The sequence below is a fragment of the Balaenoptera ricei genome, chromosome 20, assembly GCF_028023285.1.
Source record: "Balaenoptera ricei isolate mBalRic1 chromosome 20, mBalRic1.hap2, whole genome shotgun sequence".
In the NCBI taxonomy this organism is placed as follows: domain Eukaryota; kingdom Metazoa; phylum Chordata; class Mammalia; order Artiodactyla; family Balaenopteridae; genus Balaenoptera; species Balaenoptera ricei.
The window spans coordinates 44,651,642-44,678,822 of NC_082658.1; the positions used below are offsets into that span (position 1 = coordinate 44,651,642).

Below are 27,181 nucleotides of genomic sequence, written 5' to 3' on the forward strand. Positions count from 1 at the left end.
GGACATGGCTACAACTAGACCATGTGTCTTGTTTCCCCTCCCACTCTCACTAGAGACTGGGGGCTCCTTGGGGACAGGGGTCTGCCTTACTCAACCTTGCCATATGGTCTAGAAGAGTGAGCATGGGCTCCAGAGGAGGCAGATGCAAAGCCTAGCTCTCCTGACGTGTGAGCTGAGATGAGTGGTGTAAGCTCTCTGAGGCTGCAGAGAGGAAGCGTCATTTCGGTTCCCCTTGCTGAGTCCTGATTGGTTGACTTTGCAATTCACACCACTGGCAAGACTGCTTATGGACTCACATCCCAAAAAGCGGTAACAGTTCTAACAGAACTGCAAGGGTTGGAATTTTATTTTGCTCTCAGTACTTATTTTTAAAATGTATCTTTTTTCGTCCTAGTACTTAATTTTTTAAATTTTGAAATAATTATAGACTCACAAGAAGTTACAAATTTAATAGAGAGGAACTACATACCTATTACTCATTCAGATTCCCCCAGCATTTTACATAACATAGTATATTATCAAAACCAGGAAATTGACATTGGCACAATTGCATTTAACTAGACCAATACATTTTTTCTTTTAATTTTTTTTAATTGAAGTATAGTTGATTTACAATGTTGCATTAGTTTCAGGTGTATAGCAAAAGTGATCAGTTATACATATGTGTATTATTTTTCAGATTTTTTTCCATTATAGGTTATTACAGGATATGGAATATGGTCCCCCATGCTATATAGTAGGTCCTTGTTGTTTATTTATTTTATATATAGCAGTATGTATCTGTTCATCTCTAACTTCTAATTTATCCCTCCCCACCTCTTTTCCCTTTAGTAAACATCAATTTGTTTCCTATGGTAACCAGACCAATACAATGAACTATATTATAGGCTTTATGCAGATCTCACCAGTTTTGCATGTACACATGTTTGTGTGTGTGTGTTCTGTGAAATTTTATCATATCTATAGTTTTCATTCCCCTTGACTTTTTAAATTAAACTCTTTATTTCAAGATACTTTTAGATTCACATGCAGCTGTAAGAAATAACATAGAAAACCCCTGTGTACCCTTTACCCTATCTTACCCAATGGTAACATCTTAACAAAACTGTAGTCTAATTTCACAACTAGGTTGTTGATGTGGATACAGTCAAAACCCAGAACATTTACATCCCCACAAGAATTCCTTCCTGTTGCCCTTTTACAGCCACACCCACTTCCCTTCAGCCCTCAACCCCCACTATAAACCCTTGGAAATCACTCATCTTTTCTCCATGTCTGGAACTTTGTTATTTTAAGAATGTTATATAAATGGAATCAAACAATCAAACAGCATGTAACCTTTTGGGATTTTTTTTTCACTTAGCGTAATTCTCTGGCAATTCATCCAGGTTTGTGTATTAATACTTTCTTTTTTTTCGCACAGCTTGTGGGGTTTTTTTTTTTTTTTTAAATTTATTTATTTATTTATTTTTGGCTGTGTTGGGTCTTCGTTTCTGTGCGAGGGCCTTCCCCAGTTGCGGCAAGCGGGGGCCACTCCTCATGGCGGTGCGCGGGCCTCTCACTATCGCGGCCTCTCTTGTTGCGGAGCACAGGCTCCAGACGCGCAGGCTCAGCAATTGTGGCTCACGGGCCCAGCTGCTCCGCGGCACGTGGGATCTTCCCAGACCAGGGCTCGAACCCGTGTCCCCTGCATCGGCAGGCAGATTCTCAACCACTGCGCCACCAGGGAAGCCCAATACTTTGTTCTTTTCATTGCCAAGTAGTGCTCCATGACATGGAGGGTCCACAGTTTATTTGTTCATTCAAGGATATATGAGTTACTTCCAGTTTTTGCTGTTATGAATAAAGCTGCTATAAACATCTGTGTACAGGTTTTTGTGTCAATATAAGTCTTCATTTCTCTGGGATAAATGCCCAGGAGTACAATTTCTGGGTCATATGGTAGTTGCATGATTAGTTTTTTAAGAAACTGCCAACTTTCCAGCATGGCTACACCATTTTACATCCCCACCAGCATGTATGAGTGATTCAGTTTCTCTCATCCTCACCAGCATTTGGTGTTCTCACTGCTTTTTTTTTTTATGCATTCTGATAGGTATATAGTGATAACTCACTGTGGTTTTAATTTGTGTTTTCCTAATAGCTAATGATGTTAAACATCTTTTCACGTGCTTATTGCGATCTGAATATCTTCTTCAGTGAAATGTCTCTTTATGTCTTTTGTCCATTTTTGAATTGAATTAGTTTTTACTAATGAGTTTGAGAGTTCTTTAGGTATTCCAAATGCTAGCCCTTTGTCCAATATGTAATTTGAAAAATATTTCCTCCCACTCTGTACCTTGTATTTTCAATCTCTTAACAGTCTTTCAAAGAGCAAAAGCTTTTAATTTTGATCAAGTCCAATCTGTGAATTTTTCCTTCTGTGGATCATGCTTTTAGTGTCAAGTCTAAGAATTCTTTGCCTAGTCCTGAATCCTAAAGTATTTCTCCTGTTTTTTCCTAAAAGTTGTATAGTTTTACCTTTTATATATAAGTCTGTGATCTGTTTGAGTTAATTTTTATATAAGTTGTGAGGTTTAGGTTCAGATTCATCTTTCTTGCCTATGGCTATCCACTCCCTCCAACACCATTTGTTGAAAAGTCAATCTTTACTCCATTGAACTGCTTCTGCAACTTTGTCAACAATCCATTGGGCACATTTGTGTTGGTCTATTCCTTGGTTCTTTGTTCAGTTCCACTGATTTTTGTGTCTATCCTTCCACCAATACCACAGTCTTAATTAATGTTGCTATATAATGTCTTGAAATCGAGTAGACTGATCCCTGCCACTTTATTCTTCTTTTCAGAACTGTCCCTTTGCCTTTTCTTATGCATTTTAGGATAATCTTATCTATACCTTCAAAAAACATCTTGTAATTTTGATAGAAATTGCATTAAACCTGTATGTCAGTTTGGGCGGATATATCTTCCAATCATGAACATGCTATGTCTCTGCATTTATTTAGATCTTCTTTGATTTCTTTCTTTAGCACATGTAGTTTTTAACATACAAGTCCTATACATATTTTGAATGCAATATTTCATTTTTGAGCAATTGTAAATGTACTTTATGTTTAATTTCAGTGTCCATGGATTTATTGCTAGTATATAAACATACAATTGATTTTTGTATATTGATCTTATATCCTGCAACATTGCTAAACTCACTTATTTGTTCTAGGAGGTTTTTTATAGATTCCTTTGGACTTTATATGTAAATAATCATGCCATTTGCAAATAGGGGTAATTGTATTTCTTCCTTCCTAATCTGTATGCCTTTTGTTTCTTTTCCTTGCCTTGTAGCACTGGCAACTTACAGCGCTATGTTGAGTAAGAGTGGTGAGAGTGGACATCCTTACTTTGTTCCAGACGTTAGGGGGAAAGCATTCAGTCTTTGAACAATAAGTTTGTTGGATGTAGATTTTTTAATATATGCTCTTTATCAAGTTGAGGAAAGTTTATTTCTATTTTTATGAGAGTTTATATTGTGAATAGTTTCTCAGAAGAACTTCAACAATACAGTTTCATAGTGTCTAAAGATGAAATTCCTTCAAACATGTCTTCCCCTAAAAGTGCACATCTAGATTGAATAGTTGACACAGACCACAGTTGTGTAATTGAACCAAGAACACACTTACGTGTAGAAATGGCGAGTTCTCCATTCCACAGAGGTCTGGCCAGGCCCCCACATTGCAGCCTCAGAGGCACAGCGCCCACTGTATTCTCATAAATAGGACCCCTGGAGTTGGCCTATATAGTTCAGATGTCAGCTGTCGGATACCTGTAAGGAGTAAGGATCCTATCTTGGCATAAGGGCATCCCAGTTCTCAGCCCAGGGTTTCCACTTACAAGAAAGAAAGGGCTCAGGGCTCCAGGAGAGCTGGTCCAGAAAACTGGAAAATAAGATTTTCTCCTTCACAAGCTTGCATAGGCCTGAGGCTGACCACTGAGCAAATGGTGATCTAGGGCTGTTTTGTCTTCATGTTGCTTTCTGAGATGGTCAAAGAGGCTTTGGCCAAGGATGTGACTCCTTCTAGAGAGTTCTGCGTTCTAGATGGAACTGAAGTTGTCCTGCACAGAAGGAATGGGGAGAGCAGTACTGCCTTTGCTGCTTCCAGCATTCTCTCTTGTCACCCCTGCCTACCTGGTGCAGTAGACAGGGCACTGACTTAGGAACCTTGGGGTTGAGTTCCAGATTTGCCATTTATTTGTGGCATTACATCAGATGCAATCACTTCATCTCTCTAAGATTCCATTTTCACCTCTGTCAGGTGGGAATATTTACTTTGCTTCTATTACAGAGTGGTTAGGAGATGATGAGGGTGAATGCTGTGAAAAGGTAAACTGAGTCTATTTGAGCATATGTTGATTCAAATGGGGCAGTGCCAGACCAAAAGCAGCCAGGAGCAGTCTACCAACAGGAGCTCAGGGAGAGGTTTTTATAGAGAAGACAGAAAGCAAGGCAAGGACATTCTTTGATGGACTATAGTTTAAGTGGTTGCATTATTTGGGAAAGCCCAGGTGGCTGTGTGTGATTAGTTGTTCTTAAGTTTCATTTTCTCGGATTTGAGCGCATTGACTCTGGCTAGGTTTTGGTTTGCTTATGTAGGCTACCAAGATGCCAGAGACACCTCCGTCTCACGGCCTCTGTGTTTGATTACATTAACAATGCTCTTTGAAAACGAAACCACCTGTAAGCCGTGTGCAGTGGTTTATGATAATATTTCAAATAGCTAATTCTGAAAACCAAAGCAAAATAATAATGATGGTGATTATTCTTATTATCAGTCTTTGAATTTTTTTTCTTTATGTATCGGTCTCTCTACCTTCCTACCTACATACTTTCTTAACTACTTATATACCTGTCTTTCAACCTACCTACCTTTCTAATTTTCTGTCTTCCTCCTTATCTATATACATACCTTCCTACATACCTAGTTCCTGCCTACCTACATCCTTACTTACATACATACCTACCTTTCTTCCTACGTAGTTACCTTCCTACTTTCCTATCTTCCTACCTTCCTTCCTTCTTACATATCTACCTAAAAATGTCCAGTTATGCTTCACATAGTCACTAAACCCAATAAACACACAAGCACCCAGCATTCTCTATAAAACCATGCTTGTTAATTTACAAATATTGACAATGACAGGTGACAGAAAGTATCTGTTTATTAGAATTGCATGCACCTCTGATAATTTACTTAATAGTTTTGAGATGAAGCTGAGAGTTTCTTCTGCCTGTAATATTAAACATACCTCACTTATTTTGAACTTAACATGTGCATTAAGGTATTCCTGATAATTGAATGCATTTCCAAGGATTAATTTCTGTAATCAAAAAAGTTATGCTTCTGTGAGCAATTCATCCAGTTATCCAAAGGTTTAAAAGTTTTAGGAAGTGTACAAAGGCTGGATCGTGGGAAATAATCCTGAGAAACGGTAGAAGAAATGCTAACAAAACATCAGAAAGGAGATCAAATAGATGATGAACCCAAAATGAATATCCAGGCTGACAAAGACCGAAGGAGACCACTGATAAAAGAGAACAATTGGAAATGAAAAGGAGTGCACATGTAGAGCTGAGCCAGTAAAAGTACTGGGTTCATATGGTCAACAGGCTGTAATCATCAGTGAGGGAGAGCATGATGTAGGGAACAGTGCGTCCCACGGTGAGCTAGCAAAGCAATTTATTGGAGGCACATGTTGACACATAAAATATAGGATTAGTGTGGTCATGCTGGAAAGGTTTGACTGAGCCCACAGTCCGGGACATTTATACTGTATGAGAGGTATAGCCAAGAACTGGAGAATCTGCCCAAGAGGATAACCCCAGCAATGGCACTCCCATCAGTGGGGACCCATATGTGGCTCTTAACATAGATGCCTTCAGTAGGCTTGCCAAGTATTGAATCAGATAAGAATCAGGATTTTAATTGTAGTGACAAGGACATATATGATTGAATGAATGAAAGAGGTTACAATTTCATTGATAATCAAGTTCATGACATCAGCTGTTGTCACACTGGGTACCACTCTTTTTACTACTTTTAATAATAACAGCTGCTATTTATTGAGCTACTTTCTTTTATATTATTCTTTTTTTTTTTTTTTTAAAGTTATACAATTTTTATTTATTTATTTTTATTTATTTATGGCTGTGTTGGGTCTTCGTTTCTGTGCGAGGGCTTTCTCTAGTTGCGGCAAGTGGGGGCCACTCTTCATCGCGGTGCGCGGGCCTTTCATTATTGCGGCCTCTCTTGTTGTGGAGCACAGGCTCCAGACGCGCAGGCTCAGTAATTGTGGCTCACGGGCCTAGTTGCTCCTCGGCATGTGGGATCTTCCCAGACCAGGGCTCGAACCCGTGTCCCCTGCATTGGCAGGCAGATTCTCAACCACTGCGCCACCAGGGAAGCCCCTCTTTTATATTATTCTTATCATCGTCATTACCAGTGACTTGATTGCCACCATTTATTAAGCACCTACTACATGCAGGCCCTGGGTCAAAGCTCTGCACTTTTTATTTCTTGTGTTTACATGTCTGAGTGAGAAGAGCTCTTACCAGTGCTTCACAGTTGAGAAAACTGAGACACTAATAGTTTAAATAACTTATTCACATTTTCACAGTTAGTAAATAAGGGAGCTGGCATAGAAACTCAGCTTCATCTGATTCAGAGTCCTTTGTCATTTTTCTTCCCCACTTTCCTAGTCATGACCTTTTCACCTGGCCCAGTAGCTCAATCCTTGTAAATCTCAGGTTCACTCCTTTAATGAAAACTCTCTTCAGTCACAGAGTTCACTAGCATCTTCCTCTGTCTCTGTCGTCATCAGCCCAGGCTGAGGGCTGGGCGGCTTAAACAAAAGACACTTATTTCTCATAGTTTTGGAGGCTGGGAAGTCTAAGATCAAGGCACCAGCAGATTCGGTGTCTGGTGAGGGTCCACTTCCTGGTTCACAGGTGGTCATCTTTCTCCTGTGTCCTCACATGGTGAAAGGAGTGAGAGAGCTCTCTGGAGCCTCTTATAGACAGGCACTAATCCTATCCTGAGAACTCCACCCTCATGACCTAATCACCTCCCAAAGGCCCCATCTCCTAATACCATCACATTGGGGGTTAGGATTTCAACATACGAATTTTGGGGGGACACAAACATTTAGCCCATAACGGTCTCTACGACACTATGTTGAAAACAGCAGATTGAGACCGTCTAGAGGCTGGTGAAGCTGACTAAATCATCAACATTAGAAGGAAATGAGAAGAAATAGAAAAGAACATAGAAAATATCATAGGGCATCATGTAGTAAAGATTAGAAGTATTTTCTCAGTTATGCATATACCATATTTCACTGAATCAAAGTCATAATCTATTGGAAGACACAAAATTTTATGTGCCACTCAGAAAGAGAAATTGCTGCCAATTAATGGCAAGATGTCAGAGTTTATAAGACTCATCCAAATTTCCAAGAGGTTAAAATGTGAAAAAAAATCTGTGTCAGAGGATGATGGAGTACAGTATACCCATATACTCACTGGGTCACTCTGTAAAATGTATTTCCTGCTGTGGGTCATGGCCAGTAGAGTTTGAAAACCTTCATCCTTTTTGTTGGGGAAGGTGACTGGGGAACGCACACAGTGGCTGGAGCCGCCAAAAGCACCCAGTGTGGCCAGCCAATGAGCGTGCTCAGCCATGGGCAATCTGAGCTGCAAGGTGCCCTGCAACTTGCCCCTTGGACAGCCGCACTCCAACAAGGCTTGGGGTGACCCACCTCATGCCAGGGCCAAACATTAATGAAGGTGCCTGGCCTTGCAAAAAAGTGGGCCAGAGGTGTTCCTTCCTCAGGTTTATATTACATGGAGAGAAGGTCCTGACTAGACAGCATCAGGTAATTAACTGAGGTGTGTGGGAGAAAATCAAAGGGAAATTGATATTTCCCAGGCAATACTCCAAAGGCTCAGAGCTGGAAGCTGTAGAAGGTAACTGAAAGGCCAGCCCAAGATATTGCAAGGGAAATTCTGACTTCTGATAGGAAGTTTGATGGATGGAAAGTGAGGGGAGAAGGGCTTTAGAACCTTGGGTTCAAATTTGACCTTGGTCTGTATTCTTGATTAGTTCATTCAACCACCAATATTTACAGAGCACCCAAGAAGGTCAGGCATTGTGCCAAACTGCTGGAGATCACATATAGCATGTCAGATCAGAACTGACTTCAGTCTCACTGTCTGTGGTTTCATACTTTGTTTCCCCACTTCTTCCTTCTCCGGAGCTGCATAACATCCTTAGGGGCCCCGGCTGCAAGCTCAGACCAGTGCCAGCTCCCAAGCCACTCCTGACTGAATCTGGGGGGTGTCAAAGTGTTCGTTGATCCTGCCTGGTAGAGATCGGCATCAAGTCCCAAGTTTCACTGCATGGAGACCAGCTGGGCAGCTGTCACTGCTGGGGTCCTTCCTGTTGCCCCAGGAACCTGAGTTACAGCACTGCCTACTTCCTGCTGGAATTATGAGCCATAAATTCAGTTCATGCTGTGAGCCCCAATCACAGTCGATCCGGTTGCCCTACCTAAGGTCTCAGTGCCCTCTAATAATGAGCCTAGCTAAAAATATATTGGCCCTGTACTAAGATACATATGATCTTCTTATAGCTCTTGTAATCCTTTCCATAGTCCTGTGTAATAGCTGCTGTTATACGCTTATCTTACAAATGAAGAGACTGAGGCTTATTCTATCTCTTGCCAGTCCGTTTTGCATGTACTACTTAGCAGGCGCTAATGGCATTCCTGCCTGGCTTTTCAACTGTCCTGTCACCAGGAATTCCTCACTGCCCTGCCCCATGGGCCCAAACAGGAAAGGGCGAGGTTTCAGCAAGTTCAAGGGGAGCTCTCAGCCTTCCTATATCCTAGAGTGATTCCATTCAGCTGCAAAGCAGAAGAGCTTCCAGGATGATAAAATGAGGTACCCGCTGCCCTACTAAGTGTGTATATAGATGATCTGAGCAGCGGACAAAGAGGTGAAATACTACTTCACATCCTGGATCAGCCATCGCCTGCTGTGTAGCCTTGAGCCAGTCCTTGAATTTCCCTGGATTCAGTTACCTCATCTGTCAAATGCCTAAGGCCCTTCCAGCACCAACATTCAGGGATCAATGAAGGCATAGGGCATTATTGTTCAGGTAGGGGCGTGTGTGTGTGTTTGTGTGTGCGCGCGCGCACGGAATAAGAACAGAGCTTGTATTACATGCCAAGAATTGTGTGCATGGTATCATGCTGTGTGCTGATGTTCTATAAAGCATCAGAGAGGGTTTTGTTTTTCTTTCTTTTTTTTTCACTTTTTCAGTTTGTTCAGAATTCCTCTCTGAGCCCCATCCATAGGCAGATGTTGGGCAGAGGAACAGAAATCTCTACATGCTGGGCTGAAAACAGGGCTAGAGGCAGGGAGATTCTGTGCAGAATCTAGGAAATCACTCTTCTGGCCCACGGGAAGAGCTGTGTTACAGAGAGCAGAAAGGGGACAGGACCATTCTTCCCTATTTCTGCAGGAAATAGGCAGCTCAGCCCTATCAGGCATAACTTCAGCATCAAACTGAGTTACTCCGGAGCCTAAAGAGAATAAGGGATCCCAAGGGATCCATGGGATCCATGTTGCCTGCCCTTCCTTTAGCCAGGGATGGCATTTTCATTTTTCTGAAGGAGAGATTCAAGCGCCAGTGTAATGTGTAGCGAGCCCAGAGTGAAACGAGCCTCCTGAATACCTGTGTATCCTGTAAGGGGTTGGCCTTCACGGAGCTGCCCGCTCTCAGCAGCTGAAACCTGATTCTCACAGGCATCTGTCTCTTCATCCAGCAATACCTACAGGGGCTCTGTAGGTAACCAGGGCATCTGTGCAGTGTGACCGACTCCATGCTCCAAACTGGGAACCACGTGCAATTCCCTATGAAATTAACATCGACGCGTGTACATACAGTAAACTCCCAACATTCCTCAGCGGGGCCCTGAGAGGCTTTTGCAGTTTCTCTTCATCAAGAACTTGGTAAAACCTCTTAAAAGTGAAAGAGTCTTGGTGCCAACGTGGTCTGAGTTCCGTTTCTGAGCTCTGTTGATCTTTGCATCCGTGCCACCTATGGTCTCTCCTCCGTGTGGGATGGGTTGTGTAATCCAGGTAGATCATGGGGTGTTCTGTGGTTTCTGTTTCAAAGAAACAGGAGTCTGGCAGCCAAACAATAATTAAACACATTTCAATTCTTTACTTGTCTTCTGATGAAATGCAAAAGGTGAGTGTGTATCCTTCATGCGGCATACATCTCTTAAAAATCTCTCCAACCCTTGTTGCTCTTCTGAATAACCTCCTCCTAGATCTCATGCACCTCCAAACTCTCTCCCTCCATCCTTAGCCCTTGTGGCAGGCTCCCCCCCTCCTTACACCTTTATTGTGTAGATCAAAAATCTCTCTGATTTCCTTAGCATTCTCTCCACCGCATCCCTTACCTGAAATCTCAGCAAGAAAAAGAAGCCAAGATCTGACCCGGCAAACAAACAAACAAAATACTCCTGGTGGGGATGGGGAAATTCAGGAATACTCATACATGGGTATTCTTCATCCCTGTTCCGTTCGCTTCCTTCTATGGGGCCCTTGTTACTAGTTACACTATTCTCCATCTCTGCTAATACAAGTGCTCCAAGGGCACTTTAAGTATAATCATTATCCACTGACTTTGTTTTGCGGAGGCTTTTATTCCCTCCAATAAGCTCTGCCAAAGGCTGGCTGTTGGCTCTATTTGTTAGACAAGAGAGAGTTTTGTTCTGTGTGGCTTTTCTCTAAACCTGAGCTTTCTATCCATCCTCAGCGTGGGGCAACGGGGAGATTTTCTGCCGCCCCCTTTGGGGAGAACAGTCACTTCCTGATTGGGATTTGAGCTGAAAAATGGGTCTCCATTGGGAAGAAACATAGATGGCCCGGCACTTCCTGTGTTGCACCATTAACCAACCCCCGTCCCCTCCCTAGGAGGCAGCTGCTCTAGGCAGTTCCTTTTTGGGAGTTTGATGGTCAGTAATAAGTAGGTGACTCAGGAGACCAGAGAGAGAACCTTTGGACTTAAAATCAACCCAGTGAGTATAGGATAAACATCAGAGACTTTTTTAGAGCAGATTTAAAAGGAGGTAAGAAGCAAAAGATTCATAACGTGACGGGACCATGGAATTCTGGAAAAGGGCCCAGAAGGAGAAGCTGTGGCTTTCAGGAGAAGCTGCCTGATTTTGCAGTTTTACTGAGTGCAGACCCTGGAGAAGGGATGAAGTCAGAGCTTTGCCTGCTCACGTTTCTTCAAAATGATGTTTCACATGATAAAAGGCTTGCCAGTTTACCACAGGCTTCCACATGCATTACCTTATTTTGTGTCTCTTAAGCAGACTGACCCCTCTGGAGGTAGCCCATGTGAGGAACGAGTCCAAGTTCATGTCCAGCATCCTTACCCCTGCCTGTCACCACTCAGTCCCACATCCTTTCCTCCAGACAGTATTCCTCAACACCCCATAGTCTGGGTTGCATCTCCTCGCTTCCCGGGGCATCTTCTCCTCACCTTCATATCACTCATTAGACTCTGGGAAAGGCTTCTTTTTATTCTCTTGCCTTGGGGAGAGGAGGCAGAGAAGGGAAAAAACAGTAATTGGCACATTATCAAGCCTGTTACTAGTGGGACAATGGGAGCTCTGTCCCCCTGGGGGGACTCTTCAAAACATGCCTTGGAATTTTGCAACTGAAGAACAGGAAAGCTGGGGAATACCCACCAAATGCCCATCCATCCTTGGCTGAGGGCAGTTCCAAGGCTACTAATCCTTGGGAACTTTTGGCTTGTTCTCTGCAGGGATGCAGTGTGCTTCACAGGTGGTGGGGAAGGGGTGGTCGGACCTCGGGCAGTGGTTCTCAGTAAGCAGCCTTCTGGGGGTGGGGCCCTGGCAAGATCTGTTACACCCATCGCCCTACTCTAGTCTGACTCTAGAGCACAGGTTCCCAGCTCCCAGTACTTTGTGCAGCAGTCTCAATAAATGCGGGTGTGTGCCTGAGAACTAAGCACACATGCATGCGCATAGCACGCATGTGTAGTTCTGCTCCTCCGTCTAACATCCTTGGCTCCTTGACAGATAACACTCATCAGTCTCTTAGTGATGCTGACAAAGGCATGGCTCTTAATAGCCACTAGTGTGGGAAGTGAAAAGCTCCCTTGTCAGCCCAAACACCCTTCATTAGAACTGGTGAACAAAAATGTGGGAAAAAAAAGATCTTCCCACCTACCCCAGCAAAAATACATGTCTTTGGTATGAGTCCCTTCCCGATCTGAAGATCTCCTCCCCAGCGCCTCTCCTCCTCTCTCTGAGCTCATCTTTTGTATGCAGAAGGGAGGTGCGGGGCGGGGTGGGCGGAGCCACGGAGGTGGCCACAGCAGCTAGAGGGGACCAGCTGCATGAAAGAAGAAGGGATGGGAACAGAGCTGGGAGATAGAGACCTTGGGGCTGACCTGCTTGCTGAGAAAGGGCACTTTGTTGCTCTGGAGGGACAGTGGGGAACAGACAGACAGACAGACTGAGGGTTGAAACAAACAACCAAGGAAAAACCTGCTCCTTGCTGCCCCAGGCAGCTTTTTTTTGTTTTTAAACTTTCATTTTATATTGGAGTATAGCTGATTAACAATGTTGTGTTCGTTTCCGGTGTACGGCAAAGTGACTCTGTTATACATATACATGTATCTATTCTTTTTCACATTCTTTTCCCATTTAGGTTTTTACATAATATTGAGCAGAGTTCCCCATGCTATACACTAGGTCCTTGTTGCTTATGGTTATCTATTTTAAATATAGCAGTGTATACATGCCAATCAAAAAAAAAAAAAAAACCCAGGCAGATTTTAATTGGTGGTCCAGCTCGTGCTTCTATCTGTGCATCAGTTAGCCCCTAGTGCTAGGAAAAAAGGGGAGCTTCCAAAAAGAGCTTGGGTGGGGACAACAGCAGAACAGGAGAGGAGGAGGGGGAGAGGGAGGAGGAGGAGTGGGAGGAGGGAAAGCTGCTTTGCATGTTCAGAAGGGTCTGTGGTCAGCCTGCCGGAGGGCCTGGCTCTTTTCTCTCTTTCAAAACTGGAGAGAATTAGACGGGTGTGCAGTGTGTATGTATGTGTGTGCATGCATGTGCCCTTGTGTCATTGCCATGTGTCTCTAGCTGTGTGAGCATGGGGTTTGAGCAGTTGTAGGTTGTTTGTCTCGGTCACTTAGTGTGTCGGTATGCGCATGTGTGCATCTGTATCCGTGTGTGTCTGTGCGCCCTGTGTGTGATTGTGTATCTAGGAACAGACCCCAGGCCTATTTGTTCCCTGGAAGGGAGAAGAGTGAGTGAGTGAGAAAGCTTCCGTTAAGGTCTTCTCAGGTGCAGAAAGCAGCCCAGAGCCATGTCCCCCACAAACCTAGGTCCTGGGAAAGAAATCAGGGCAGCCATATGGAGATGGAAAAAGAAGGGTCAGGCATCTCCCCAAGCTTGTCTTCCTAAGCTTGTCATGAGCCCCAGTACCAGCCAGGGTGTGTCCTATTAGCTTTGTAGGACAGGAGGTGTCCTAACCCTGAGGTTTGGGGCCAGATGGCCTGACACATGGTAGAGTAATGAGAAAGACTAGAGACAGCCCTCTTCTCCCCAAGGCTCCTGTGCTGGTCGGGGGCATTAGGGGGAACAAGAGTAAGCAGAAGTCATTCTGTTTCTTTTTTTAAAAACTTCTTTTGCATTATGGTTTATTACAGGATATTGAGTATAGTTCCCTGTGCTCTACAGTAGGACCTTGTTTTGTATCCATTCTGTAAATAATAGTTTGCATCTGCTAACCCCAAACTCCCACTCCATCCCTCCCCGACTCCCCCCACCCCCTGGCAACCACAATCTGTTCTCTATGTCTGTGAGTTATTCTGTTTCTTATTAATGATCATTTCTTTTTCAAATCAATGAATCCTTATAAACATGATGGCATTTCAGAAATGCACAACTTAAAGCATGAAAGTCTCCAATGCTCCTGTTAGCATTTTGATGTCTTTCCCTTCCACATGTTTTCTGTGTACAGACTAGCATTTTGGATATATATTAATATGCATATATGCATATATATAATACATCTGCATACTTTTGCACATATATATATATAAAACATGATTACTTTTTATAAAAGCAAAATAATACCATATTGTTCTGCAACTTGCTTGCTTTCTCTAAATAACATTTCGTGGACATCCTCCATGTCCATTCAAATGGTCATTGAAATGGCCCTACACTCTTCCTTTGTGTGGGCGGGTTACAATCTGTTGTTCATCCAGCCTCTCCATGAAGGACATTATTGCGTTTTTCTAAGTTTGTGGTTGCAGGGAACATCCTTGTGGGTGCCCCTGTGTGACGCTATCAGTGAGATCGTGGAGAGGAGGCTCTGTCCTAACGGGGACCTGCCAAAAAGTGGGGGATGGACAACCACGAACTTCCAGGTCCCCTATTCTCTGTTCTTAGTTCTCCCCCTTTAATATGCAGAGTAATTTCTTGTTCTCTGCCTCTAATGCCTTCTTTATTTTTAGGTGCTAAAAATAAATTCATCTGCCTCCTCGTCTCTCTGTTTATTAAACTGTCTTTCTTAAGGATTCTCAGCTTCTCCATGGGGGTTTAAAATGACATACTCCAACAATTCACCTGCAGAGCAGAAGATTAAATGTTGCTTCCCACTTTAGGTTTTCCCCAGAGCTGCTCTGATGTGCTAACACCCCCTAATGCAGAGAGTTGTTCTTGGGGAAATAGACTTACCAGCCTGAGAGCAGAATGACCTGGTTAGAGACCCAGATCCTCTGCCTCCCAGCCGGGAGATAGTGGTCAAGTGACTTGTTCTAACCTAACCTGCAGTTTCTGGAAATGAAGATAATAATGCCTGGAGTGTTCAATGAAGCAATGTATTTAAAGCAATTAGCAGAGTGTCAGAGATGTAGCAATTGCTTACTAAATCTCAGTTACATTGTTATTATCATTACTGCCCTATAAATACAGCAAATGTATATGGTTCAACCAAACTCCACCATAGTCTTCCTCATCTCCATAAATGGCATCACCGTATACTCAGTTGATTGATTTAGAAACAAGGACTTGAAGATGGAGTCCTAGACTTGGACGACAGATATTCTTTTGTTTGTTTATAATATTTGCGTTTTTTCACTGCTTACTGAATGCTTGTAAAACTTCTAATACTGCAGAAATATGTGATTTGGAAGGTGTGAAATTCCCCATAATTCTCTGTCCAAGATAATCACAATTTGCCAAAGTGTACTTCTCGATTCCTTGTTTGCCAGTTTATTGACTGCTTCCTTTCTCCACCGAACCAAAGCTCCAGTAGCACAGGAATGATAAAAACTTTCCTCTCTGTGACTATCCAGCGTCAAGCGTCCTAGGCTGGCATGTTGCAGGAATGTAGTATAAGCGTTTTGAATGAATAGGTGATGATTATTTAAAATGCCATTATTACTAATAACTCAGCTGAAGGTTCTGGTAAGCATTGGGATAGGGCCAGATATGGCCATGTTCATTGCCACTGGACAGGGCAGGCCAGGAGGGGATGAGATCAGGAACTAGTCAGACCCAAAGAGGAAGGGTCGATCTAGCAGACAGAACCAATTACCCTGAAGCCAAGAGGAAGGACAATAGGAGACAGTCCCAGAAAACTGTCGGCATGTGGGCAATGGGCAATCCATTCAATTAAGCAGAGCTTGTGACGGGCATGCGGGGCCCAGCAATGGGAAATCCAGGGGCAGGTTCTGTTCTGAGATCTAAGTGGGCGGGAAGTCAGACTCTTGCGGGCATGTTGCAAGGGTCCAGGAGTACCAGCTGTGGTCCCTCCAAATCTGGTGAACATCTGGCAGGAGCCCAGAAAGCTGGGGTAAGGGCAGGATCCTGAGACACAGAGTAAGGCAGAGGACGAAGGCAGGAAATGCCCCACATGGAAGGTGGACTTGGGAGTCATGAAGGAGGCAGGATCCCAGGGTCACTAGATTAGTGACCAAGTGACTAAGTTAGTGACCCTCAGTGTCAGGCCCTGAGGATAAGATGGAACCACTTCCAACCCTCTTCTGCCCTAGACCAGGACTGGTTGAAAAGCTGGTAAACGATGGAGGTGGTAAGGTTTCTACAGAAGGTGAAATCTGGCCATGGTCCTATGGCACAATCCCTGTGCATACGAGGGAGTGCATACCCTGCTTCCCACTGGTCTTGCCAGGCTTACAAATTGGCAGACGTGGGGCGGGGGAGGGGGGGGGGGGTAGGGTGTACCATAAAGCCAAGGCGTGAAAACACAGATAGAGAGGCTTTGATGAAGCCAATCCCAGCAGCCCTTCTACCCAACAGAAATGAGCTCTCTGTGACCCAGAGTTTGTTTGAAAGCAGGGAGATGATGTGCTATTTATTTCCTAACCAGTTCTTCCTCACGGCCCCTGACCTTTCCACTGCCTGGCGTCCACTCCTGGGCCGCCCTCATGTTGTGTCCAGGTGTCAGCGCTGCCTAGAGAAGCAGGTGGGGAACTGCTCACACAAGAGCCTGCTCTGATCCTGGGGAAATACCCTCACAGTGGCCAAAGGAGCCACAGAAAGCCTGGAGTTTCACGGGCTGCTGGCTCCATGCGCCCCAGTGAGGCAAGGGGTAATGCTCTCTCGGATGACTCCCCCAGACTTCACCCTGGCCAGTCCTTGGAGAAGAGATGCATCATCAAGACCAAAATCTCGGTGCCTTCACTCAGCCTGATGTTCCCAAGGGGGGAGCCCTCGGCTGGTGCCTATCAGGAGAAGCAACACGGAGCACTGATGAAGCTTGTCACTCAGGTTCTCTTACACTTATTATAAGAGAAAGGGCCCCTGAGTCTCCCTTAACGAGGCTTGAACATTAGCCCTCCTGCTCATTCCCTGTGGCCTTGCTCAAGTTACTTGACCTCCCAGAGCTCCATCTGTAAAGCAGGGACACTTTAACAAGTTTTTGTGAAGATTCAGTTAGACGATGTGTGGAGAATACACCGCACCATGTGGCCGGTGAGGGAAAGCAAATGCAAAATAAATAGCAGCCGTTATTATTATCATCTGGGTTCTTGTTGCTGCTGTGAGGTCAGAGATGAGGCCAGTCAAAGAGGGGAATCAGAAAAGGGGCAGGTGGAGTTTCAAAGGTTGGACCTACCCCGTTCACCAGGGAAAGCAGCTTCCAAGTTCTCAGGGCTCACGTTCAAGGGTTGGAATGGGGCTGCAGGCACAAGATCCTTCTGACTGGTCTCCAGAATAGGAGACTCAGGACACTGTCCCAACACTGTGCAGCCCTGAGTGCTGGGGCGCGAACTGTTTCCCCATCCCCCAGCCTCAAGTTTAATCTGAACCACGACAGAGAATTGTTCATTACTTCACCAGTGACACAGCAATGACAATCATAGGCATTATTATTACGTTGTTCTCATGTATTGTATTATTATTGTAAGTAAAGTTATCTTGTTATTATAATAATTACTTATCTTATTATTATAAGCATTACTATACTTAAATGTAATTAATCCATCACCATGTTTCATGCACAAGGTAAGGACTTAAGGACTTTCTGTCCTTTATTATTTAATCCTCAGAAAATCCCCCTAGGGTATCATTACCATCTTTCAGATGAGAAAATTGAGACTCGGAGAAGTTAAGTAGTTTTTCCAAGGTCGTACCACTAACAAGTAGCAAAGCCAGGAACTGAATCCAGTTCTGTCTCCCAAGGTCACACTCGTAACCGCTGTCGTGCTGCTTCCTCTTCTCTAAGACCTGCATGGTCAGCCCTGATTTGAACCAATAATATAATCCCTTCCCAGGTTTTTCCCCATTCTTGAGTCAGAGAAACTTAGACTTGGAAAGGACATCCAGATCAACTGGTCCTACACCATTGGCCCTCATCCCACTCATTCTCAAATATTTGAAAATGGTGCTCAAGTCCCCACAAGACAATAGCCTTTCTTACTTGAATAGAATGAAGAGCCCTGCAAGTGAACAGATTACACGCTGGAGGGAGACCCTCAGGTGCTCCAGATCCTCGGCTCTCCAGAGTTGACTTGCTTCTTGGGGTCTTCACACCCTGTCTCCCTCTGCTTCTTTCTTGCCCACCCCCGTGGATGCTACATCACCCACAATGCCTTTAACTTCTCCTTATCCTCTCTGTTCACGTGCCAGGCATGGCGCTCAGCATCCTACAGGCATGATCTCACTTTGCCTTCCCAACCGCCCTTTGCAGTGGATACTGTTCTTATCCCCATTTTACTGATGAGGAAACCGAGATACAGAAGTCACAGAACCAGCTGGCATCAAACCTGGCTGGGTCTCGCTCCAAAGCCCATGCTGCCATCGCTCTATTGCATTCTCTGTATTTACGTTCCAGTTCAGTCACCTTCTCTGTTTCTCCTTATAACAGCTGAGACAGGCTGCATCAACAACAACCCTTCCCTACCCCACCAGAACCCTAAAAACAGCACACCATGCTAAAGACCAAAAGAGAACACAAAGGAAATAATTGTAGAAAACACCAGCCGCAAAAGATAATCAGTTTTTCAAAGAACAGATTTCTGATCCTCCAGTAATAACTTTCTTGACCCAAGGGGCTGGCACCATTTCACCTGCGTGCTGTTCAGCTTCAGGGCCTCCTGGCGCCCTCCCTCCTGCCACCAGGTGGCAGTGCCATCTTCGGTCCTATCCACAGAAACGGGGCAACTTCCCATCTGCTCTCTACCCACCCTGGATTCACTCTCCAACTTCATTCCAGTCTGGAAGTCATACTTCACCCACTCTTGCTCACTCATTCGTTCAACAAATATTTATTGGCAGATAAGACTTTAACGAATGGTCTCACCCTTTCAGTGAAATTGGATCCTCCACCTCTGCCCTTGTTTTTATATTTATTAACCATAGCACCTACTAGGTGCCAGACCAGTTTTGAGCCCAAGAGGTGATGATGCAAGTTATGATAATGATGATAACAATTAATAAATAGCGATGACTAATGTTTACTGGGTGTCTGTCCATCACGGGCCAGGCAGTGTAGTGAAACACTTTGCTTAAATTTTCACATTTGATTCTTTCAGTAACCCAGTGAGGGAGGTGCTAGTATCATTACCTTTTTACACATGAGGAAACAGGCCCAGAAGTTTAAGTTAGTTGCTGAGGTGATACGGCAGAGAATGTCAGAGCTATGACTTGGACCCCAAGCCCAAGCCCTTGGACTCCCTGAGCCCAAGTCCTTGGACCACTCTGCACATCATAGATCTGCACAAGTGGCATGGTTCTGAAGGAGACAACAGTGTGCTAATGGGTGCGGGTCAGACATCTCCGTGGGGTGTGTACAAGTGGGGGCCTTTCTCCTGGGAGGGCAGGGAAAGGGTCAGGAAAAGCTTCATGGAGTCAGATACACGTAGGCTGGTTACTGAAAGCAGAACGGGGGTCCCTGCGTAGACAGGAGCAGAGGGGCGCTCCATGCAAAGCAGGTAGTATGAGCAAGGACCCAGAGGGGTGGGTAGCACAATCTGACTTTTCTGGAAACTGTCACCACGCGGCTGGCTTCAGTGGGGTGGGCAAGGGAGGAACCGATGAGTAAAGAGGCTGGAGATGTCAGGAATGAGATCCCAAAGGCCCCAGAGATCATGGGGACCCCTTGAGAGACTGAGAGCAGAGGGGAACAGTGATGAGATGCAAATGGTAGAAAGATCCCTCAGGCACCTGTGTGAAGCGTAGGGGGGTGAGGATGGTTGGAGCTGGTGGACCTATAGGGAGAGCTGGTCCCATAAAAGGCTACTTGGAGCATCCACACCCTAACCACATCTAGCCTGAGTTTGAGTTTCAACGAATAAATGTTAGGAGGGGCCCCCAAATCTTGAACAAGTCCCTTCCTCATTTTGCTAGGTCCCTTGATCCTACAGTTCAGACGCAGGAAGTCTCTTTAGGGATTTTCAGCAGAGGGCTCGTCATGAGCTCTCCAGCCTGGCTGTGGGGTCATGGCTCCTTTCCCTGGGTCACTACCAAAGGCCAGGGCTTGCTGGTGGGACTGGATCTGCTCTGCTACCCTGGCAGTTTGCCAGGGGCCACCGAGTGGCACATCCATTGCTTTTCAGGTGCTAGACTAATGCCAGCTCATTAAATTCAAGAAGGTAGCGCTAGAGGGTCCTGGCCATGGTACCTTCTCTCTGGCATCCTTTACCCTTCTTTCTCTTCCGGGGGAAATGTTATCTATTTTCCTCAGGTAACCAAGGGAGTCACTAAGTCCAGGGCCAGTTGCCTTCCTCATTCCCTAACACAAGACAATTCTTGTCTTAGCACAACCCTAAACGTGTCACTCGGTCAGCATCAGCTTCCTACCATATCGAATTTTTACAGATGTTTTATAGAAACAGAGTAGCCTTCTAATTTCCATCAGATTCCTTCGATTAAGAGAGCTTTACATTAATCTGGGAATTGATTAGAAACTCCCCATTGGAGTAAAATGTCTGCCCTTCAGAAATTCCTGAGTGCTGAATCATTCTTCTCTAATAGTGGATCCAGGGAGACTCCAGATCTTAACCAAACTAAAAAGTGGAAGAAAAGCAAAGCTGGCAGAGAGCAGGGAGAAAGGCAGGACGCAGGGCTGCAGAAGCTGGTGTCTGGGATGGGAGCCAGGTGGGCAAGGAGGGCCAAGTCCTGGGCCTACCTAGATTAGCAGACACAAGTGCAGTTCAGAGACATGTGGGCAACATGGGACCCAATCCAGTGCACAGGATCTTTAGGAGGGTTGGGGTGAAGGCAGCTGTGACCTCTGGGAGGTCAGCTGGCCCACAGTTGTCCCCATCCAGCAGCCAATAGGGCCTTGGGTGGGGGGAAAAGCCTGCATTCATGCCTTCTTCACCCACACTTCAGGGAGCACTTCCCAGATGTTGTGACAGACAGGGGAGTGCAGTGTCAGGGGCAGGGGATGTGGTATCAGGCCAGCTTGAGTTCAAACCCAGCCTGGTCTCTTGCTAGAAGGGAACGTTGGTGTTGATAAATTCCTTAATATTTGAAAACTCAAGCTTCCCCTTCTATTATATGGAGGTAATAATCGTATCAACCTCAGAGGACTGTTACGGGGTTTATGTACAATAAGGGATGTTGATGGTGCTTAACTGTGTACCAGCCCTGGACACAGGCTTAAACATTGTCAGAAATGGTTATTAGCATTATAAGCTTGCAGCAGGGCTGCAAACATGCATGGGACAGAGTTCCCTTTCCTCAAAGAGCCAGATGGATAGGGGTCCCCCACTCCAGTCTACAACTGAAGTGCACAGAAGGAGATGGCAGACCCCGGGTACCACCCAGGACCGCCCTAGTCAATCAGTGGGGGAGAATGATTCTTTTGGCCCCAATCAGGATTATCCCAGCCTCCCGTGCAGGCGTGCCCACAGCACAGGAGGTCTCTGCCCACATCCAAGCTGGAGGCAGAGCCTGAGAGCTCAGTTGATGCTGGATGTGAAGCAGACAAGGACCATTAGAGCTGGCTCAGCAGCTGAGACTGAACAGCTTATTTCAGCTCCCTAGTGGAACCAGATCAAATCCATGAAAAATATTAGGTTTTCAAATCAAAAAGGCAAACCACGTTGAGCAAAGCAGACGCCTGCAGCCAGCAGCTAATTGGCTTGTGTCTGTCCAAAACATTGAACTTAAGGGGAATCAGGAAGCGTTGACCAGAGCTTCACCTTACAGGGTTGAGGGGCTCTCCCCAGGTTTAATGCACCTACCACTCCCACCTGCCACCTACACCACCACCCCAGGCCCATTCAGTCCTCCTGTTGGGAAGAAATCTTTCATCAGTAGAAGGTGAAGCAGCAGGAGGGACCTGGAATTTAGTTTCTCTTTTCGCCAAACCACAGACCTGCCCTGTGCCCCTGTAAGGCATGTATTCATTTGAGAAGCATTATGTAGTGGCTTAGGTGTGCTGGGTATTGAAGTCAAAAGAATAGCTAAATCCCACTCAACTTTGTCTTCACAGTCTAGTATTGGAGGTGGAAGATCAAGAGACGTTTGTAACACAGTGTGATATATGATGGAGATTTGTACCTCATGAAACCCTAGCTCCAGGAAAGGTACGCCGATATCTCTATGGAGGAAGCATGGAATCTTTAACCAGTGCCCAGAGGGTGAGCAGGCTTGTACCAGTGGACTGACAAGGGAGGACATTCCAGGAAGAGAGCACAGCCTGTCCAGAGACACAGAGGTGTGCACATGAGAACAGTCTTGTTCAGGGAGGTACAAATCCTTCCCCATTGCTAGAGCCTGAAGTGTGTCTATGTATGTGTTGTCATTGGGTGAATGAGGGCCAGAAATGAGGCTGGACAAGTATAGAGGGGTCCTAGGCATGAAGTACCCAGTGCACAAGGCTAAGGAGTTTCGTTTTTATTCTGAAGGTGATTGGGAAGAATATGAACAAGGGGGTCACATGGTCAGAGTTGCAGTCATAGGATGGAAGAGGGTGAAGTCTTGAGTCTTGGAAGTCAGGAAGCTACTATAATCGTACATGCAACACAATGATAAGACCCTAAGCCAGGGAAGTTGTGGAGGGAATGGGAACAGGGGAACAAAGGTTATGTGGGAGACAAGATCAATGGACTTGGTCATTGATTGGATGTCATGAGTGCTAAGGGAGTGGGAAGCCTCCAGGGTGCCGGACACCAGAGACGGTGACATTGAGGGACTTGCTGACGCTACCCAAGCACAGCTCCCATCAGGGCATTCCCTCCCGCCCCTGGCACCATTATTCGACGTGTTTTCCAAAGTGTTGTGTACCACTGCTGGGCTACTAGACACTTTTAGATGGTGAACTGTATAGCACATTCTTTTTAACGGTGATTATTCATTTTTATGTTTATTGGAACAAACATAAATAGCCTATCAAACCCGTGGTTTCATGGATATTATTACTTGGGGCAAAATTAAAATTTTATGAGGCTAGTCAATATAAATTAAAAATAAAAGGATTATGATATATGGGACACTTGGATACAAAGTAATAAAGGTGGTAAAGAAATAACTAAAGCTTGAAGAGCATGGCTCAAAAGTGAAAGGGCACATGTCTCTGTGTGATACTCAAGGCCTTTTCTTCCCTTAAGTACCAATCACGTTAAACTACCCTCCATTCTTAATGCGTCCAGTTTTACCCAAGTGGTTGACTTTGGCTCACAATGACCTTGGAAATTGGTATACCTTTCCACTGGGACTCCCTAATCTCACCTGTCTTTCAGAATCCAGTTCAAAGGCACTTATTCATGAAACCTTCCCAAGGTAAGAAGTATAGATTGCCTTCTCCCTCTCCAACTGGCCAATTTATCAATTTCATTACTTTCTAGCACTTTTTACTTCAATTGTGTATTCCCTGAAAGTGGGCACTAGGCCTTGTTTATCTTTGATGTTTTGGGATGTTCAAAAAGTTTGTGTAATAATTCTATAGGTCCACGTTTTCATTTCCCTTTCATATTCGTTTTCTATCGCTGTGTTACAAATTATCCCCCAATTTAGAGGCTTAAAGCAAAACACATTTATTAGCTTGCAGTTTCTGTGGGTCAGGAATCAGAGAGCAGCTTAGCTGGGTGGTTCTTGCTCAGAGTCTCTCACGAGGTTATAACCAGGCTGTTGGCTGGGGATGCCATCAACTGAAGGCTTGAATGGGGGAGGATATGTGTCTAAACTCACTCATGTGGCTATTGCAAGACCTTAGTTCTTCGCTGGTTGTCAGATGGAGACCTCAGTTCCTCGCCACGTGGGACTGTGCGTAGGCTGACTGAGTTTCTTTGCATATGGAGCTGGCTTGCCCCAGAGCAAGAGCAAGATGAGAGAGAGAGAGAGAGAGAGAGAGAGAGAGAGAGAGAGAGGGTGGGGGATCTTTTGACTCACAGGTGATATACCATAACTTCTGTTGTGTTCTACTGGTCACACAGACTGACCCTGGTGCAGTGTGACAGGGGTCTACACAAGGATGTGGATATCAGATTGTAGGGCTCATTGGAAGTCATGTTGGAGGCTGGCTACCACACCTTCTCACAATGTATTCTTTGAAGATAAATCTTGGGTTGTATCAATGACGTAGTGCCTAGCTTAGTTCTTGGCATATAGAAAGTTCTTAGTGAAGGTAAATGGATGGATGGTGGCTGGATGGATAGACGGTTGCATGGCCAGACCAATGGATAGACTTGGATGATGAATGGATGGATGGATGAGTATGTGAATGGATGAATGGATGAATTAATTGATGGATGAAATGACCTCCTTTTGCCTACTTAAATCCCAAATGCTTGGCACGATGATAAGCAATCATCTTCATGGTTTAGTCTTTGACCCAAAGAATTTAAGGTCTAGAAGGGACCATCTAGTGTCCCACTTTATTCTACAGATGCAAAATCAGAGGCCAAGAGAGGTGATGTGAGTTGCTAAAGATCAAACAATAACTTATAGCCAAACTAGGACTAGAATCTGAGGCTCCTCTTCCCATGCTTCTTCTTCAGCACCAACCATGAAAGGTACTGTGCATGCTTGCCCCAGAATTCCTACCCATGTCTGATCTAAAAGGAGGCCTCACATTGTGGTAAGGAGAAAACATGACTTGTTCATATCCAAGACCAGCTGGACCTCACTGATGCAGATAACGCTCCCTGCTTTGTCCTGAACACCCACCTACTTGTGGTCAGTTTATGTATCCATCCTCTCTCCAGACTCCAAACTCTCACACCATACTCTCCATGTGACCTCACTGCAGATGTGGGTATTCACCACCATTCTTTCCCAGCATGCTCCAGTGTGCTTGGCTACTTCTGGGTGTATCTGCCTCCAAACCCACTCCTTGTCAAGCTGGGACTTTCTTAAGTGGATCTTTCCCTCTGCTGATACATCCCTGTGGATGTACCATAAACGCTGACATTTCTCTAGAGCAGGATGTTTTTGAAAAAATATTTTAGATGAATGCCAGGCCAGCCTGCACTAAATGTCATGGTGACTTTCCAAAGAGACCTGCCAGGAGCTAGGGTGAGTAAAAATAGCCACTGCTGGGTGTGGATGTGAAGTGAGTAAAGATCACAGAGAGAAGAGTTTATTTGTTTTTAAAATAATTATTTCTAAGTGGTTCTGGGCCTGAAGAATGCATCAGACTGGCAGGCAGGAAAGTGGAAGGTCTGTGTCTGATGCCAGGGAGAGAAGGCAGAGGAGGGCAACAGATGGGAAGGTAGGGGGAGAGAGCCTCAGATCCCAGCCCCAGTGCTCTGTAAAGCTTAGAAATACTAAGATTGTGATCCTCAGTTTCTCTACTTGGAGCAGAGAAAGAGAGGGGGAAATGTAGTTAAGGAATGATATTCATATGCCTAGATACAAAGAGGATGAGAGAGGGGCACTGACAGAAGCAGACTGAGAGATATGCACAAAAATAATGCTTGTGTTCAATTCAGGAAAATAGTAAGGACCATGGACAGCTCCAGTCTGACCGTGCTCTGACGTTCACAGCTGCGCACCCCGGGTTGGATGTGACACTGTCCCTCCCAAGATATTATGAGGCATCCTGGATGAGCACATAGAGCTGGAGCCAGGGCACTGTGGGAGCCAGCCCTGGGGTCATCATTTGCCAGAAGCGTAATCCTGACTAGGTCACTTAACTTCTCGAAGCTTAAATTGCCCTCATCTGCAAAATGGGGAGAGTTCCTACCCTCAAGCCTGTTGTGAGGACTCAATGAACAAAGAAGCCAAGTGGTCACCAAGGTCCCTGCTACTTGGTCAGGACTAAATAAATGTCCAAATGAAAAATGCCAGCAATGAACTACCAGTGCCAGGGACCCCAACTTCTCCTGGCTTTCACTTCTGGGGAAGGAAAATCCTGCCTTCCATTTAAGCTGATAACTAAGTTAAGCGGTTGTGTTCCTCATGGGTTTGTTAATGTGAAAGCAATGATGTCATTTGGCGATTTTCAGTTTGGGTTGGCAGTGTGGTCAAGTGCATATGGAACCAGATTTCAGAAGGGAGGAAGCAAACATTTAATGAACATCTGCTAGTTGCCAGATCCTTTATTCAGTGTTTCTACCTATGTCATTTTATTTAATTCTTAAAACAACTCTATGAAGTAAGAATTGTCACCTCCCTCCTATTTTTTTTTTGGTTTTAAACAAGGGACTTAAACATCAGAGAGGTAAAGAAACATGTCCGACATCACACAGTCAGGCAGCTTAATTGCTATTCTGAGTCCAGATTGTTTGACAGCAAAACCCAGTTCTTTTTCCTGAAAAATAGTGCCGCTAAAACTGGATCTGGTATACGTTAGAAAGGTTGAATTTAGCCACATTTTGTACTCAGTTTTCAAACTGCTTCTCTTTCCCTCTCTCTCTTTCACTCTCCCCCTGCCCCCCCCCCGTGTGTGTGTGTGTGTGTGTGTGTGTGTGTTTGCTTCTTTGCTTCTTTTCCTTAACTGTAATTAGTTTGTTCACTCCATGGAAAATGTTGACTCAATTCTAAGGCCCAGTTCTGACACAAGCTTCATGATGGTCTCCTTTGCCCCCACTTCTCCATCTAGAAGAATCCCATTCCGTCCTTCAAGTCTTAACTCAGCTGTGAACTGTTCCACAAAGCTTATCAATGATCCCTTAAGCAAGGGGAGACACACGGTCCTCCACACTCCCATGGTGCTTTGCACACACCACCTTCAGTGAAAATTGTCTTCATTTATCCTTTTATCTCAGACACCTAGTACGGTGTCAGGCACCTACTAGGAGCTGGAGGAGTATGTATTGAAGGAAGGGAGGTAGAGAAATGCTTCAGAAACAGTCAGAGTTACGACCGTGATGGCAGCGATCATACTGCCAGCAGAGCCATCATTCCTGAGAAACACGATAATCCAAGCTCTGCTCCAGGTGCTGAATATGCGTCATCATCTCATTTACTGCTCACAATAACCCCAAGGTAAACACTATTCTTATCCTGGTTTAACAGGTTATGTTCCTTGTTTACAGTCATACAGCTAATTAGTAGAATTTTAGTCGAAGATTTAGAAGATGCATCCAAAAGATTTGGAAGAAATCTTTTCATCAATGATCTAATTAGCAGAAGACAATTAGAAGTTTGAAACCT

At 44.8% G+C, this 27,181-nt stretch overlaps 1 protein-coding gene across 1 annotated transcript in view; it reads left to right on the forward strand.

Moving 5' to 3' along the window:
- The window catches only part of ASIC2 (acid sensing ion channel subunit 2), a 1,027,155-nt gene that overhangs the window by 430,668 nt on the left and 569,306 nt on the right, over positions 1 to 27,181 (forward strand). The gene's annotated exons all lie outside the window — the stretch shown is intronic.